The 18,673-nt window shown below is 44.7% G+C and overlaps 1 protein-coding gene across 2 annotated transcripts in view; it reads right to left on the bottom strand.

The window, feature by feature from the left end:
* The window catches only part of RPH3A (rabphilin 3A), a 472,799-nt gene that overhangs the window by 129,325 nt on the left and 324,801 nt on the right, over nucleotides 1–18,673 (bottom strand). The window lies entirely within an intron of this gene.

Raw genomic sequence — 18,673 nt, 5'->3', positions numbered from 1 at the left:
AAGTATACAAGACACGCCCAGCCATTATTAGACCACACCGCAGTTTGTTTGTTCTATTTTCCATTCACAATGTTTTGGGGTCTCCCCAAATTAAAATAAAAAAGAGGGTGTTTTGCAGAGTACACCCATACAAGCTGTTTTGCAGAGTAACCCAACAGAGGCTGCTTTGCGGAGTAACCCAACAGAGGCTTTTTTCAGATTACTCTCACAGAGGTGCGTGCAGAGTACACAAACAGGTTTTTTGGCACAGTACTCCCAGAAGCAGGGTTGCAGAGTACACACACAGGCTTTTTGGCACAGTACTCCCACAGGCAGGGGTGCAGAGTACACACAGAGGCTAAAAAGGCACAGTTATTTTTAGGTACACTACTCGTATGGACACAGAGGTCTAGTAAAATTATTTTTTAGGCACACTACTCGCAAAAAGAAAGCTGCAGATTAGAATTATTTTTTAGGTACACTAGTCATACAGACATGGCTGCAGAGTACACAGAAGCTTTTTGCAACAGTACTGCCATGTGCACGTGACGAAGGTGTTACGCCGAAACGCGCGTCGGGGTAGGCGCCGCACAGCTCTGGTGGATCACATAGGTATGCACATGCCAGTGGAAGGCAGCACATTCTACAATGTATTTATAAAAACAATGATGTGTAATGTTACATATGTGCTATGAGATATAATATCAATATACAAGATATGTAACATTTGATCGATTATGTGCAATGTTGCTTATACTGTCTGTTGATATCTATAGACAGCACAGGTCACTATGTCATATACAAATAGATATACTGGTTTACCACCATCTTGGATTATTTAACTTGACAGTTATGAAGTTGCATGGCACTGTATCGATCTGGTATATATTATACTAAGGCATCGTTGCATCCTATGGATATTACGACTCTGACTGATCAATTGTTTGTGCTTTTGTACACATATCAGGAAATGGTACTTCATTGTTTCAGTATTTATTGCACTAAGGCACTTTTTTAGCTTAGAGCTATTATAAATTAAATGAATTGGTGTACCGTTACAATTGTATTATGAAAGATGTGATTATTTTTGCTCAGATGATTATGTACCATGCTGCTTATATTTTGTATTGATTTACGTCATGTTCATAACATACAGGGATAATGCATGTCCCCCAATGTACATCATTGTTGTGTGAGCGTCTCTCTATGCAGTGCCACCTAATGGCCTAACCATGATTCATTAAAGGTTTTTTAAGGAATATTGTCTACTTTTTGATCTTTGTTGTTCGGTTGCTCTCTGTTGGTTAGCTTATGTTTCCCGAATTGATCTAGTCCGATGCATACTTACTTGTATGTGCATTAGTGATGCATACAACAAATCTGATAAATTCAGTTTTTGTGTCAAGTATAATAATCTGTACATGTGCATGGGTGTAGAGTACACACAGCGGCTTAAAGGCACAGTACTCCCACAACCGGGGATTCAGAGTACACACAGCGGTTTAAAAGGCACAGAACTCCCACATATAGGGGGGCAGAGTACACACAGTGGCTTAAAAGTCACAGTACTCCCACTGAGACACGTGCGGAGTACACAAAGAGGCTTTTTTGCAGAATGCGCAATCTAATTCTGTTCTTCACTCCAACTGCGTCCTGTCCCTACCCTAATCAGAGCAGAATGGAAGCGGCACTCATGATCCGGCATTTATACAGTGTGGGTCACGTTTTTTTTTCAGCACCAACATTGCACATTCGGATTTGTGATCGAACCCCAAGCAGTTTTACTCAAAATCGGCAAAATTCGGTCAAAGTGTAGTAAATGATAGTGTTTCCACTAATGTATTTTTTAGGACTTTGGCTAGGATAATGGTGCTGTATGATGAGCGGGGAGATGTGCTTGATGAGTGGAGGGGGTGAGGAGAGGTCAGAGGAGTGGTGGACTGTTATTCTTAATTTTTTTTTCTTAACTTGATGTGTGGAGATTCCACCAAGCCAATCATGGCGCAGGAACCATCTACAATGTCCAGACACAAGGACTTAGGTCATTGGCTGCCGAAGTCACATGTCCCTCTCCATATAAAGAGTGGACATGTTGTTTTGGCACCATTTTGTCAGTGTAACATCACAGAGAGGCTGCTCCTGCTACTGGATAGTGAGAGAGTAAGTTAGCTAGGCAGTAGCTTGTAAGTCAGATTGTTTAGATAGATAGATAGATAGATAGATAGATAGATAGATAGATAGATAGATAGATAGATAGATAGATAGATAGGATCCTATGTGGCTGTGAAATCAACCTTCCAGCAGATCAATCGTTTTTGCTATTAGTGTGGTCCACACAGAGAAACCTGGACACATTTCAGCATAGAACTTGGTTGTGCTGATATTGTGCTCCATGCAGGAGTATACCTTTTGAAACTCTAATTTTTCTGATAGTACCGTGCTACATAAAGCAGGCCACATCTGAGCTTGTAATTGTTTTGCACTGAGAATCTGCTGTATCCAGGGCTCCACAGTAAAAAATCAATTTTTTTGTTGCTAATAGCAAGCTCCAGCCACACTATCTGATCAAATAAATACTGACTGGAAATTTAGTGACAGGTGACTGACAGGTCTGGGCATAGGTTTGATAAACAACTGGTTAAAAGAGGGGAAGGGTACATCCAATGCAGTACTGACGTGGTGCAAATCATGTTTGCGGAGTGGGCACAGATTAAGGTCCTCTGCACCTTTCAGCACAGTTTCAAAATGGCTACTAAGATGGTTAGTGCTGACGATGCCATCTTCAGCATCACTATTATGGTCATCTACATGCGGGACCACATGTTGAATAGTCTACGGGATGAGGTGGTGGTCCCAGAGGAAGAGATGGAAGCAGAGGAGGATGCAGAAGGGATAACAATGTCTCTAAGTTTCACACTGTCGTCACACAGGCGGGTGCCAAGGCAGGGTGTATTTCAGCGATTGAGGGGGTTTGTGGTACTAGACAAATTGTTAGTGAAGGTGCAGGAGCCGAGGAACAAATGGAGGAGGACGAGGAGGAAGAGGTGATGGGCGAGCAACAGTCAGGAGATGAAGAGGATAACGATCCCCTCTCAGCTTTCTGCGGTTGGCGGGAAGGGACAGAGGAAGCAAGCATCAGTGTTATCTAGCCACCAACACACCATGGGCTTGGACCTCATGGAAATGTCCGACACATGAGCGCCTTCTTGCTGCAACATGATCCCCGTATTGTTAGGATTCAAAATAGTGATGACTACTGGATTGCCACGCTGTTAGATACACGGAACAAGAGTAAATTTTGCCAGATGCTTTCCACCCTGGAAAGGGACACGCGCATGCTGGAGTATTGAAACACGCTTTTAGACAAACTTAAGAGTGGTTTTCCCTGAGATAGCAGTGTGCATTGCAGTTCTAGACTTCCAACCCCAAGAATGTCAATTCATCAACGCAAAAACATTACCAGCAGCAGCAGAGTAAGTGGCAGAAGCAATTTCTGTGAGTCATTTCACACATTTTTTTAGACCAGCTCGTGCACCAGCACAACAGAGTACAAGTCTGACACGTAGTGAACGACTGGAGAGGATGGTGCATGAGTAACTTGAGCTCAATATCAATAACATTAGGGAGGGTTTGGACGAATTTACATTTTGGTCTTTAAAAATGGAAGAGTGGCCTGAGCTCGCCTGTCACGCCTTGAAAGTTTTATCATACCCGGCAGCCAGCGTTTTCTCAGAGCGTGTCTTCAGCGCTGCTGGTGGTGTACTGATGGATAAGCGCATCCGGCTGTCTCCTGAAAGTGTAGACTGCCTAACTTTCATTAAGATGAAAAAGTCATTGATCTCCAAGGACTTTTGCACCCCAATCACAGATTGTGCAGACTAGGTGATGGTGTAGTTTTTAGTGTTTTCCATTGATCTCGTCTAATTGCAGTCTGTGAAATCTTTATTGTGGCTTCTAGCCCTGCTGTTGCTGCAGATGTTAACAATTTTTCCCATTATACTATTTATCCTGTCTGGGTCTCTTTCATGCGTGTTGCCTGTAGCAGTAGGGCTCCCAGTCTGGCAGGCCTGCACTTACTTTCAGTCAACTACTTGTGTTACTATCCTTACATTTTTCTAGCAATAGTATTCTACAAAATTGATATCTGTGCCACCTGAGTGTGGCTGAGCAGAAAAGCAGCTTGAGCTGTTGCATGTGGTATCAGGGCTCCCAGCACAGCAGGCCTACACTGATCCCTCACCCAACTCGTCTTAATTTGAAGTTCAATTCAAAACTGTAAATACTTGCCCAGACCCTGATAACTCATGCATAGCCCATGGCTGACTGCTGAAGTCCCATTATAAAATTTGGACTGTGGGTCAATTAATCAGTCAACTACCTCTGTTACTATCCTTAAATTTTTCTAATAGTAGTCTATGAAACTTTTAAAAATTGTACTGCGGGTCAATTGATGACATTTTTCCTGGTGTCTGCCCCTAATTTGAGCAGCTTTAACAACTTTTGGGCCCCTTTGAAGGTGTTGTGTATACGTTTGGTTTTGGCTCCCATTCAAATGCAACGGGATTCGGATATGTTCGGCGAACATCAGGAAGTTCGTAGAGCAGAACCGAACCTTGAAAGATTCGCTCATCTCTAGTCATGTGGTGTGCCAGCCAACCCAGCCATGCCAATATTTGGCATTGCTTTAATGTCTCAGGAAGTGGCCACAGCCTAAAAGCTTGTTGATTGTTGAAAGACTGCAGCAGAGCCAAACTTTACTAGGCATCCAAACCTGAACAGTAAACCAGACATCCGGTAAAAAGTCAGTGTTCGGGGTTCAGTACCGGACACTAGGCGTCCGGTATGAACCCTGAACTTACCAGTTCAGGTTCACTCATCGCTACTTACACTATATACTATCTACAAAGCTCTTGTGTATAATGCTGCTGGTGATTACTGAATTATCAGTACACTTAGGCTAAGTGCCCATGACGCGCCCCCTGGGCCAGTGTTGTTTGGGGGATACCCGGAGCCGGATCAGATGGGGGTTGTAGTCTCCGAGTGGCGGTGACCCGGTCCGTGCCCAGGGTGTCAAGCTCAGTGTGTGGCAGTCCTACAGATGTTGCTGGATGTTCTTTAGTGTCGACTACGCCACCCGTTGATTTGCGGTCAATACGGCCGCCGCTGCAGCAGGGTCCGCTGAGGCTGGTGGTGTGTGTGCAGCTTCTGGTGATATAACCCCCAACGGGAGGGGCATAGCCTCAGGGGGTCAATTGTAGAGGGTGGTGGTTGTGGTGGTGCAGTGAGGATGGTATTAAGACTCGGAGTCGGGCTGTGCAGTTCAGGGTCTTTACTTACTGCTGTTGTTCTGGTCACTCCGGCCTTGAGTGACCGCCCGAGCCGTGCTGCGTCCACCAGGTCCTGGACTCGGCCAACCCCCAGGTAGTTCTGGAGCGTGATCCTGAGCTCCCTTTCTGACGTTCCTTCTCTCTGGCCTTCCCCACCAGGGATCCACCTATGTCCGGCTCCCTCGGGTCTCTTGGTGGGTACACCTCTTCGGGGTTCCCTGACCCTATACTTGGTCTGCCTTCCTGGTGGATTTAGTGGGGGGTCGTGGCAGATCCTGCCCACAACCTCCGGTCTCTGGCTGAGGATTAGTGCCCTCCACCAGCTTGGGATCCGGTACCCTTGTGCCAACCCTTCACCCTGTTGCTTGTATTTGGGCTCTTGGGGTTCCCTCTTCTTCCCCTCTGGGTCCTTCTGACTCCTCTCTCTCTTCCTTCAGGACTGCTTGACCCTCTACAACAGACTGACTAGTAGCTGTCTGCCTGTCTGACCCTGATCTAAGATGGTTCCCACCTTATATACTCCCTCTATGTGTGAGCTCAGGTGACCAGCACCCAATGAGCTCCTAGCATTACCCAGACTGCTCCCCCTATCTGCCCCTACACTACTGGGATGTTCCACCCCCCTCCCACTCCAGCCAGGGACAGACACTATCGTACCTGCACATAAACTGGTGGGAGTACCGTCGATCTGTCCCCCGGAAATGGGATGTATGTAGTGTATGCAGCCTACTGAGCTCAGTTCCACACTCCATCCTTACCCGGGAGTGGAATATCACACCTCTGGCTTGAGGTGCAATACCCCTGTAGCAGCCGAATCCTCAGGGTGCTACATTCCCCCCTGGTAAATCACAGCACGTCCTCGGGCTGTAAGAGAATAAACACCCAAAAACATACAATTTTTTTCATAAAACATAAACATATAAAACATCATATATACTATCAGCATAAAACTTTTTATAAATAACATTCTTGTTCCTCCGGCCACGGTGCAACTTGTGACCGGGTAAAGTGCGACAGTCTCTTCAAGAAAAACAACAGTTTCCTATAAAACCGGTAGGGGGCGCCTTAGGAAGCGCAACTATATACAAGGGGATATGGCCGCTCTCAGTCCTCGGCCAGGTATAAGGAAGGAATGACCGCTCTCAGTCCTCAGTCAGTTGGATTAAGGGACACACAGGTTAACAGTTTACACTTGTCCCAACGGGGACATATTTAAAGCAGCAACAGTTCACTGTACCCCGACAGGTAACTATTTACAGTCTCTTTACCGTACTTTAACGACGGCGTCCTCCTGCTCCTTCTTTATCTTCAGACCCGTCCGGGTCCTCTTGCTCCTCCTCACACCGCAGCTCCTCCTCCGTCAGGCGATGCACATGGAGGGCGTAGGGTCCTTTGGCACATTTGTGCCGGGTGAACGTGACCTCGTCCCCTACGTATAGGTCACGACCTCTGTGTCCCTCCGGCAGATGGCTTTCTACGTCTCTGCGGGTTACAAAGACGTCGCCGGGGGTATGATGGTCTTTTATGAAGCCCCACCCATGCTGCAGGTTGAATTTAATCACAGTCCCGGTGGTACGGGGACCATGAGCTGCACGGGGGTCCCTCCTGGTCCGGCTCTTCTGCCCTGCGCTCTGTTCCTGCAGCCGCTGCTCTCGGATCCGCCTCTCTTTCCGCTCTTGCTCAAAGGCTGCCAACTGCTGGCGGCAGCACTCCACTCGCTCTGCTGCAGCTGCCCGCGTTTCTTGAGTGAACCCCATGAGATCTCCTCCGGTGGGGTCCCACTCGAATTGTGCTTCTTCTAGCGGGAGCGGGGGTTCTCCTGACGGGCTTCGGAGCCGGAATCAGGGGCTCGCACAGGGGCCTTGCTCTTTGGAGTTCCAGTTGGTAGTACTCCTGGGGCCATACAAAGGGCTGCCCATCCGGGCACGTGTGCTGGGCAAATAGATCTTCGCCCAGGTGCGGCACTCGAGATGTTGAGGGCGCGTTGATGGAAGCGGCGCCCGGATTGACCAGGCCTTGCGACCAGGCTTGGGGCACCCTAAAGGTAAAGGGCACCGTAAGGACGGCGGTGCCCGGGGGTACTCGGCCCTGCGACCAGGCCGGTGGCTCCGCGGGGGTAGGGGGCGCTGTTGGAATTGCGGCGCCCGGAGGTACTAGACCTTGCGACCAGGCCGATGGTATTTCCTGTTTCGCCGCGCTCAGGGTCGAGGCGTGTGACGTCACAGGGGTCGCGGCCGCGGCTTCTACTTGAGGCCTAGTCTGGCACGGTGACTATGCAGCGACGGGCACGGCAGGGGGAATTTCGGGCTCTGCGACGGGGAGCTGGGACAGGTACACGGTTTCTCGGCTCGGGGTAGAGACGTCCCCTTTACCTGCCTTCGTCCGTTCAGCTCCCTTCTCGGCGCCGTCTCCGGCCTTCACTCCTCCTGCACCATCCTCAGAGGCGGTCTGTCTCCTCGTCTCGGGTGGCGTGCTCCGCTGACGGGTTCCGGTCTGCTGGGCCATCTCACGGCTCCACTCCGCCAGCGTGTCTTGCTGCACCTGGGCCATCCTCCGTGCGAGGCCCTCCAGCGCGGTCTGTGCACACTCCCGGTCTCGGGGGAGCTGTGCTAGGATCTCCACTAAGCCTAGTGGGGTTGTTGCTTGCAGCAGGCTCCTGACCACTGGGTCGGTGCTGCCTGTCTCTCCCTCCATCTCCGGGTACGCTTTCTCTGGACTCCTCTCCAGACTTCTTGTCTCTGGGTGCGCTCTCTCCAGACTCCTCCAGGCTGCACCCATCTTCGTTCTTTTGTTCAGTCTCCGCCCACATTGAAGGTGGTCCCGGGGCAACTTTGTGATTGTCAGTTCCAGGGGCAGTTCTCTTACGCTGATGGACACTTCCAGCATCACAGCCTCTGTTGGTGGGCGCGGTTTCCGCTTTTGGCGCCATTCTTCGACCTGGCCCACGATGGGAGGTGACCTCTTGCCACCCTCTGGCACGCCCATAATGGCGTCCGCTCTTCCAAGGCGGGAAATCTTTGGAAATGGCGGGAATCGTCTCCCAGTGGCGGGAAACTCCATGGATGGCGGGAAAAAGCTGCAAATGGCGGACAACCGGCGGGAAACGACCTGTGATGGGGTCCGTTGGCGGGGACCCTCCGGAACCGGCGGGAGACTTCTTTTTGAGGTAACGATGAACTTTTCTTCAGGCACGCAGTACCCGGTTGTTGCGGGCACGTTATCCTGCCGACTACGCCAAAGTTGACGCGCCCCCTGGGCCAGTGTTGTTTGGGGGATACCCGGAGCCGGATCAGATGGGGGTTGTAGTCTCCGAGTGGCGGTGACCCGGTCCGTGCCCAGGGTGTCAAGCTCAGTGTGTGGCAGTCCTACAGATGTTGCTGGATGTTCTTTAGTGTCGACTACGCCACCCGTTGATTTGCGGTCAATACGGCCGCCGCTGCAGCAGGGTCCGCTGAGGCTGGTGGTGTGTGTGCAGCTTCTGGTGATATAACCCCCAACGGGAGGGGTATAGCCTCAGGGGGTCAGTTGTAGAGGGTGGTGGTTGTGGTGGTGCAGTGAGGATGGTATTAAGACTCGGAGTCGGGCTGTGCAGTTCAGGGTCTTTACTTACTGCTGTTGTTCTGGTCACTCCGGCCTTGAGTGACCGCCCGAGCCGTGCTGCGTCCACCAGGTCCTGGACTCGGCCAACCCCCAGGTAGTTCTGGAGCGTGATCCTGAGCTCCCTTTCTGACGTTCCTTCTCTCTGGCCTTCCCCACCAGGGATCCACCTATGTCCGGCTCCCTCGGGTCTCTTGGTGGGTACACCTCTTCGGGGTTCCCTGACCCTATACTTGGTCTGCCTTCCTGGTGGATTTAGTGGGGGGTCGTGGCAGATCCTGCCCACAACCTCCGGTCTCTGGCTGAGGATTAGTGCCCTCCACCAGCTTGGGATCCGGTACCCTTGTGCCAACCCTTCACCCTGTTGCTTGTATTTGGGCTCTTGGGGTTCCCTCTTCTTCCCCTCTGGGTCCTTCTGACTCCTCTCTCTCTTCCTTCAGGACTGCTTGACCCTCTACAACAGACTGACTAGTAGCTGTCTGCCTGTCTGACCCTGATCTAAGATGGTTCCCACCTTATATACTCCCTCTATGTGTGAGCTCAGGTGACCAGCACCCAATGAGCTCCTAGCATTACCCAGACTGCTCCCCCTATCTGCCCCTACACTACTGGGATGTTCCACCCCCCTCCCACTCCAGCCAGGGACAGACACTATCGTACCTGCACATAAACTGGTGGGAGTACCGTCGATCTGTCCCCCGGAAATGGGATGTATGTAGTGTATGCAGCCTACTGAGCTCAGTTCCACACTCCATCCTTACCCGGGAGTGGAATATCACACCTCTGGCTTGAGGTGCAATACCCCTGTAGCAGCCGAATCCTCAGGGTGCTACACCCACGATGCAGAAATGCTGCATATTTTTTCCGCTTCTCCCTGGCAGGAAAAACGCATGCGGATTTTACATGTGTTTTTCCCGCCAGGTAGAAGAGTTTGTCAAGCGTTTTTGCATGCATTTCTGCATGTAGGTTATCAAGCGCTTTTCCAAGCGATTTTAGCATCACTTGGAAAAGTGCTTGACAACTTGGTCACACTATATAAATCCATGCAAACGGCATGGATTTATATAGTGTGACCAAGAAATAGTTAAAAAAAAAAAAGTCTCGTGTCGTTGAGTCATGTGACAGGTCACACGAAAGCCGACGTCAGCGGTCGCGTGACCTGTCACATGACTCAGTGACGTTATGGCAGGTCCTTCACACCACCGCGAGCCGTACAAGAGACTGGACACATCACTAAGGAGGCCGGGGCACATCGGAAGGTAAGTATAATCTTTATTTTTTTTACTTTAAATTCTTTCTTTTACAGGTTCTATTGTACCCGGGTCTGGATGAGTCTCCTCTTATCCAGACCTGGGTACCATCCGCACATTGAACCGTGTGATATCCGCATGTGAAGATGCAGTGATGCGGATGTAACACGGTCCAATGCAAGTCAATGGCGGAAATTACGCAGCGTGTCCGCAAAATTAATGGACATGCTGCATATTTTTCCGCAATGATAATCCGCAGCGGAAATTTCCGCAGCATGTGCACAGCACATGTGGATCATCATTGGGGACCATGGGGCACGTATAACCAAGTGGTTTTTAAGCGTTTTCACTGCAGAAATTCCGCGGCAAAAAAGCTTGAAAAACGCATAGTGGGCACATAGCCTTACACCATCTACAGAACTCTTGTGTATAACTGTCACTGGTGATAAAATTAGTGTTAGTTCTGTGGTTTTGGATAATTGTCAGTATGGTGGAATTTAGTTACTATATGGTGGTAATATGTGGCCTAGTCATAGCATAGCAATATTTATTCCTTTTATGTGGCTTATTATTGGTAAATTATTTTTGGTATAGTGGACTTTGTTTAGTAACAATATGGTGGTAATATTTATTTGGTAACTGTAATATAGCTTGTGGAATGTACCTGTCTGTCACTATTCGTTTGTTCATTGTAATTTCTATTTGTGTTTTGTATGTAAACCCTTCTCTTGTACAGCACCATGGAATCAATTGTGCTATAAAAATAATACAACTATCTGGAAGTATTATTTAAAAAAAATATTTACTTTGATTTCTGTGAGGTTTATATATCTGCTTTTATTGTTTGTTTTTTTAATTGGGGGATTTTTTTTTTTTGAGGGGGCCATATGTCTTTATAGGATCTAGAAAGCTACAGGGCCCCATGCATCTGACCAATATGGTGATGGGGAAAGGTACAAATTTTGCCTTGGGGATGATAACTCCAAAGCCTACATACCTTTTACATCTCTAAAGTAGTGCAGCTGCAAGTTAATCTGTGCTGAGTGGTCAGTTGGGTGTCTCCAAGAGGTGTTGCCTAGTGCAGTCTATAGCTCCTCACCGAACCACTTGGCATACAGCATGGGATATTTATAAAAGTATATTTCCAAAAGGTATGCCACACTATTGTGGAGATATAAAGGAATGTGCGTTATGATGCACATACAGTATGATGGCAGCAGCAGTATAAAAATGGAATTCAATACTTGATGACAGGCTCCCTTTATCTGTATTTGGGGGGCAGAATGGTAGATTTTTTATTCATATATGTCCCGGATACTTTCAGGGATGTGAGGATCTGAGCATAAAACTCCAAGATGAGTCAAGGCTGGGAGATGTCAACATGAAGGTCTTACCAGATGGAGAAGGAATGAAAGGAAACAGCTATCAGATGAGATGTGACCATCGTCAGTAAGTCACAGCCACCTTCTTATGTGTAGTGCTGTACATTTTTATATAGAATATACTATATATTGTGTCCTCTCTTATGTATTGTGGAGCTCATTATCACAAAGTACCATCTCTTATTGTATATAGTGCTATCCCTTATTGCACAGTGTCCTTATTACTTATAGCACCCTCCATTGTTATATAGCAGAAGTCTTTGTTAAAATTACAAAGATATCATGATGAAGAAATATAACCCAATGCAAAAAAGTGTAACTATCAAACTTAGTATAAAACAATAGCACAGATGAATATAGAAATTTTGCAATACATCTTAAAATTGAAGAAATCTACATCTTTCCCCACATATAAAGACATTCCTTCCTCTCTCTCCCGGCAACCTGAACTCACCATTCACTCTGAAAAAACAACAGGTAAAATCCATCTTGCTCGGACAGACTGCCAGATCACTGTAGTAGTACTTTCCACCATGCTAATACTGCTTGGCTTTATGTGCTTAAAAAGGGAAAAAAGATTGGGAATTCCTCTCTGTGTGCTGTAATGTGTATGTCAAAGTTCATAGCAGCTAGTCTCTTCCCACCAGCGGAGGGTGGATTTCAAATTAGAGACAGAGCTTGCACAGCGGAAAATTGGTGAAAATGCAGGTTAAAAGACAAATCATAGCCAGATCTAGTGTTCTTCCTCATGTACTTGCACAAGACAGGTCACTCTAAAAAGTTACTTGAAAATATATTTACTCTTTAAATTGTTATGAGTTAACCTTTTGTATCATCATATCTTTTTTGCAGGTTAGTTTAAGAATTGCTACATATTGTAACAATGCTACTCACTTGGGAGCGATCTGAGGTATCACACAAACTGTTTCTATTTAAAGTCCAGCTGGTTTATTGCATGCCTCATAAACCACAGGAAAACTTAAATACAGCCTTTGTCCAACACAAAGTAAACAGTCCATACAATAGTGCGGGCTTGCCTGATTGGCTTGAAGTCCAGTCTTAGTCCTCTGCAAAGCCACACAATCCTGCAACCTTCATACACAGAATCATGTGTCAGATATACAGGTCCCATTTTACAATGTGAATAACACCTAGGGATGGAGATATGATGAACAGCCATCCCACCCTTACTCTTCAGATGCTCACATAAAACCTAGCCCTGTCATGGCCGATTAACCCCTCTTCATACTATGTGTACTAGAGCATTACTCCAGGTTTATATCACAGAGGACATCCACCTCTGTGATACATATCTCCCATTCACTACGTGTCCAGCAGCCACCTTACAATCTATATACTGTAATGTACTCTTCTGTTATATACTGTATAGCTACAGAAATAATAATGCCCTGCCATACTTTGTATAACTACGTCAATTATTTCTTATTATATATAGCGTGGTCCATTATTACATATTGCCCCATTTTATTATGTGAAGTCCATTATTATATACACTGTAATGTACTCTCAATATGTATAGCGCTCTAAATTATTAAATAATGTCCTCATATTATATATAACACAGTCCATTATTACAGTGTCCTCTTGTATGTATAGAGCCATCCATCATTACATAATGTCCTCCCTTATTACATAGTAAATGCATCTGATACATCTGTGTGTGATTTTGATTTGTCTGGGGTGAGGTCTACATTTATTTTAAATGTTAAATGCTATACATTGGGCAACACATAATAAAAGGATAGACGAAAAGTGGTGAGCAATAGTTTTTGGATTATCTTGTATACTTGCCACTGAACAAATGTGTGTTCATCCCATGATCTGTCATGTGACAGAAGAGCACCCCTCCATTAGTTAACCAATCACACATCAAATCTGCCATTGATAATGGTATCATGGCAGCGCATGGGGCCGGTCAGATTGATATATAGGTTTTTTTCTGATTAAATCCTATTCATTCTGGATTTAGGAGTCCAGTAAGAGTTTCTTCTCATTGACTGTGACTGACAGCTATCTGTGTATGCACACTTACAAGGAAGGTGGTCATTCACCAATAAGACCACCTGCTGGATTTTTATGGCTATAGTGAGCAGGAATTTAAAGGGGTTGTCTGGAACAGCACAACTCAATCAACTGCATAATGGCCACAGCGGGGTACTGCAGATCCACCCCTTATTTCAATAGGTGCATATATGCAGTACCTGACCAAGGCCACTGTGCACTCAATGGAGCTGTGCTATGATCACATCTGGTCGCCACTAGCACAGGGAACAGCTTATCAGTGGGCACGCTGGGTGTCGCACCCTCACTGATCTGGTATTGATGACCTATTCTCAAGAAAAGCCATCAATTTTAAAGTACCAGACAATCCCTTTAAATGAATTAATTTCCAAGTCTACTTAACAAGTTATTCCTATCTTAGCTTATCATAATTAGGATGGGAATAATTCTTTCCAAGTTGCAACTATTAGAGTTGGAGCTACAGAAACGTCCAAGATTGTCTATGCTACAATGTTTTTCCTCTTAAAATGAATGAAGATTATGTCTACAGTATAGTTAAGCAAGTTACACAGTTAACAAAACTCCCATTTATGTTGACTCATTGCAAGTTGATGAGGCATCAACTAACATACAGAAGATTACTTAGAAATCTGAAACTCTCCTGCAGACACTGCCGATGCCCATTTTTAAATAGAGCAGGCAAACAGATGTAATATTTTTTTTTATTATTTGTTCTCCAACTGTATTGAAAGATAACAGTACTGCATTGCGGATAGTGCAATGGATCACTATCTTATTAGCAAACTCTGACCCATGTTTAGAATGTGTATCTGGACTACATCCCTACTGGACATTTCCCTCTTTGAATGCCTGTCTGCCAACTACAGAAGTTAAACCATTTATATTACAATTTGTGAGGGAGATTTTATGCTAGAATTACACATAATCATACAAGTAAATCATATTAAAGGTTGGGAGAGATCAATTTAAATGCAATTATAGTGTTTAGTTGCTTCAGAGATAAGACTATATTATTCATTCCGCTCATTTAAATGCACTAGGCCATTTATATTATTTTTGCGCATTGGAAAATGGATTATGATAAACGAGGCATAGAAACATGTATATGGCTAATGCTGAAACAAGAATACAGCATCCTCTTACTATTAGATAAAGTCACATTTAAGAGGAATGACTTCACATCACAGACAGGAGTAAAATAAACGCACAGCAGACAAGGTTATGATGTACCGACATATCTAGGGACCACACACAGCATGTAAATTGACTAATTAGTGCGCCAACTGTTCTGGCGAGCAACTTTAATAAGGAAACACTGCAGTGCCTCGCCGTTCTGCAAATTATTTATTGACACAGGTACCCAGAACATAATAATGTCCTCCACAGTAAGTTCAAAGTAAAAGGTATTAGAAAAGGAAGAGCTTTGTATCAGCTATATTGGCAAACTGGTTGTTTAAAAAAAAAGACTGTTAGTAATTGCATTTGGAGTTAAAGGGAACCTGTCATGTAAAATAATGCTATTAACTTGCAGATATGGGGTTAATCTTCAGGTTAATAGTGTTCTGACACTAGCTTTATTTCCCCTGGTAGCATTCGGCATTCAGTTATAGGGGAAGCACTGGCACGGTTTCAATCACTACTCTGTGTATAGAGAGCGTCGGCTGTAACTGGGCCCCCGGCACTGACTGACAGCAGGCTCAGCATTAGAGCCGGCTGTCAGTCAGTGCTGAGGGCGCAGTTAGAGTCAACGCTCTCTATACACAGAGTAGTGATTGAAACAGTGTCAGTAGCAGGGTTCTCAGTGCAGGCACCTCATGGTGTCAAAACACTATTAAACTGCAGATTAACCTCATACCTGCAGGTTAATAGTGTTATTTTACATGACAGGCTCCTTCAAATGGTTGTTGTGACAAGAAGTTTTTATATTTAGCTTGGAGGATCCTGCAATAGAGTGGGTTCACTTTATGGCGTTCTAAAGTTCCAAATAAGTTACCAACTCTTTCATTTGGTGAAGTTCTCATAAGGGGATAGATCAGCTTCGCCTTCTCTTTGTTTTATGGAACACATAAAAAGCGTAGGCCGAAGCCCAAAATGGTGAAGTACTATGGCGGTGTAATTAAAATGTAATTTTGAAAATATTATCATGTTGCATTATATTTTTTATGGACATAGATGATTGGTATAAATCATAGGTGGCGAGATAAGTTAGAGTCAGATTAAGCCAAAGTTGGTGAAACTCTAGTCAAGCTTGGTGTGTTATATATATTTTAAAGCAGTTTTGAATAAATCTGTTGCAAGTCATACAGTGGGGAAAAAAGTATTTAGTCAGCCACCAATTGTGCAAGTTCTCCCACTTAAAAAGATGAGAGAGGCCTGTAATTGAATCATAGTTAGACCTCAACTATGAGAGACAAAATGAGAAAACAAATCCTGAAAATCACATTGTCTGATTTGGAAAGAATTTTTTTTCAAATTTTGGTGGAAAATAAGATTTGGTCAATTAGAAACAAGCAAGATTTCTGGCTCTCACAGACTTGTAATTTCTTCTTTAAGAGGCTCCTCTGTCCTCCACTCATTACCTGTACTACTGGCACCTGTTTGAACTTGTTCTCAGTATAAAAGACACCTGTCCGCAACCTCAAACAGTCACACTCCAAACTCCACTATGGTGAAGACCAAAGAGCTGTCGAACGACACCAGAAACAAAATTGTAGCCCTGCACCAGGCTGGGAAGACTGAATCCGCAATAGGCAACCAGCTTGGTTTGAGTAAATCAACTGTGGGAACAATAATTAGAAAATAGAAGACATACAAGACCACTGATAATCTTCCTCGATCTGGGGCTCCATACAAGATCTCACCTCGTGGGGTCAAAATGATCTCCAGAACGGTGAGCAAAAATCCCAGAAACCACACGGGGGGACCTAGTGAATGACCTGCAGAGAGCTGGGGCCAACGTTACACCGGTTACCATCAGTAACACACTACGCCGCCAGGGACACAGATCCTGTAGTGCAAGACGTGTCCCACTGCTTAAGCCATTACATGTCCGGGCCTGTCTGAAGTTTGCTAGAGAGCATTTAGATGATCCAGAAGAGTATTGGGAGAGTGTCACATAGTCAGATGAAACCAAAGTAGAACTGTTTGGTAGAAACCCAACTCATCGTGTTTGGAGGAGAAAGAATGCTGAGTTGCATCCAAAGAACACCATACCTACTGTGAAGCATGGGGGTGGCAACATCATGATTTGGGGCTGTTTCTCTGCTAAGGGGCCAGGATGACTGATCCATGTACATGAAAGAATGAATGGGGCCATATATCGTGAGATTTTGAGTGCAAACCTCCTTCTATCAGCAAGGGCATTAAAGATGAAAAGTGGATGGGTCTTTCAGCATGACAATGATCCCAAGCACACCGCCAGGGCAATGAAGGAGTGGCTTCGTAAGAAGCATTTCAAGGTCCTGGAGTGGCCTAGCCAGTCTCCAGATCTAAACCCTATAGAAAACCTTTGGAGGGAGTTGAAACTCTGTATTGCCCAGCGACAGCCCCAAGACATTACTGCTCTAGAGGAGATCTGCATGGAGGAATGGGCCAACATACCAGCAACAGTGCGTGCCAACCTTGTGAAGACTTACAGAAAATGTTTGACCTCTGTCATTGCCAAAAAAGGATATATAACAAAGTATTGAGATGAACTTTTGTAATTGACCAAATACTTATCTTCCACCAAAATTTAAAAAAAAAATTCTTTCCAAATCAGACAATGTGATTTTCAGGATTTGTTTTCTCATTTTGTCTCTCATAGTTGAGGTCTACCTATGATGTCAATTACAGGCCTCTCTCATCTTTTTAAGTGGGAGAACTTGCACAATTGGTGGCTGCCTACTTTTTTCCCCACTGTAAATATAGACCGACTACAGATGAGCACATGAAAAATTGTCTGTGTTGCATCCAGAAAACTCAGACGATTTTCAACTAATTTTCCTCCTTATGTCCATTTTGTACATACATGGGTCAGTGTGCTATCCGATCAAAACTAGGATAGCATATCTCTGATTTATACGCTCGTCTGCATGAGCCCTTATTGTGAGCATTCCTAGGATCAGGAACTATTGGAATGTACTAATGACTTGACTCTTTACTGGATTCGTATTTATTGAGCTTCATTGTTCAGTTTTTATGTTTGTAATAATTTGCTGTTTCTTAAAGAATATTGTTAAAACTAAGGAAGAAAATATTTTAGCATATTAACTCCTTTCCATGTTTTTTTTTTGTGACTGAATGGTGGTGGTGGCGATAAGTTAGTCTGAGTGGCATCTGCGTATGTGTGCAGCTCTTGACAAGGATATTTGCCATTTGAGGTATAATGTATTCTACATCACCAAGTGCCATTGTTTTGCTAATATGATTTTTCATTAGAAAACCTACAGGCCTTCATTATGGGTAAAAACAATGGACACATATTTGTTTAATTTTATTTTGAATGAGAAGTCATTGAAAATTTGGTATTAAGCACCACAATAAAAGGAATCTTTGTAGATTAAGGACATTGAAGGCTTTTTTTATCGTGAAGTGAATATAAAATACTTCAAACATAAGTAAAACTGACTTGAGATTCTCGTGGATTTTTAAAATTACTTCATTTTAATTTTCATTTTATATTTTTAAGATAAAAAAATATGAACCATACAATATATATTTTCCTTTTTAGTTCTATATTGTCATGGCACAGTCATGTCACTAATCTACTGCACACATTCATGGTGGAAAATAAGTAAAACAACATGTTCGTTAACTATTTTATAACATGTACACAATTACCCATCTATAAAAGAAGGCTGGGATGTAGTTATCCTATTAATACTATCTAGGTGGTTGATAAAGTCTAACATGTCAGTCTAAAAGTGGGGCATATTTAATTTATCTTTGGAATCATACATGATGATGTTGATTATTTTTTTTTTCGCAAAGTCATGAGTCAATCTAAAAGGAAGGTATAAAGTATAAAAGCAGTGAGTTTTCCCTTTCCTTTTCTTTGAAATTAACTCATTTGATTGGCATATAAAAGTGCATAAAAAATCGCAAGTCAAGTATT

This window comes from Phyllobates terribilis, unplaced genomic scaffold (genome assembly GCF_046119375.1).
Source record: "Phyllobates terribilis strain yellow unplaced genomic scaffold, ASM4611937v1 Scaffold_1__5_contigs__length_1240528914, whole genome shotgun sequence".
Classification (NCBI taxonomy): Eukaryota; Metazoa; Chordata; class Amphibia; order Anura; family Dendrobatidae; genus Phyllobates; species Phyllobates terribilis.
The sequence above is the reverse complement of the archived record's forward strand: the minus strand, read 5'-3'. Positions and strand labels throughout refer to the sequence as shown.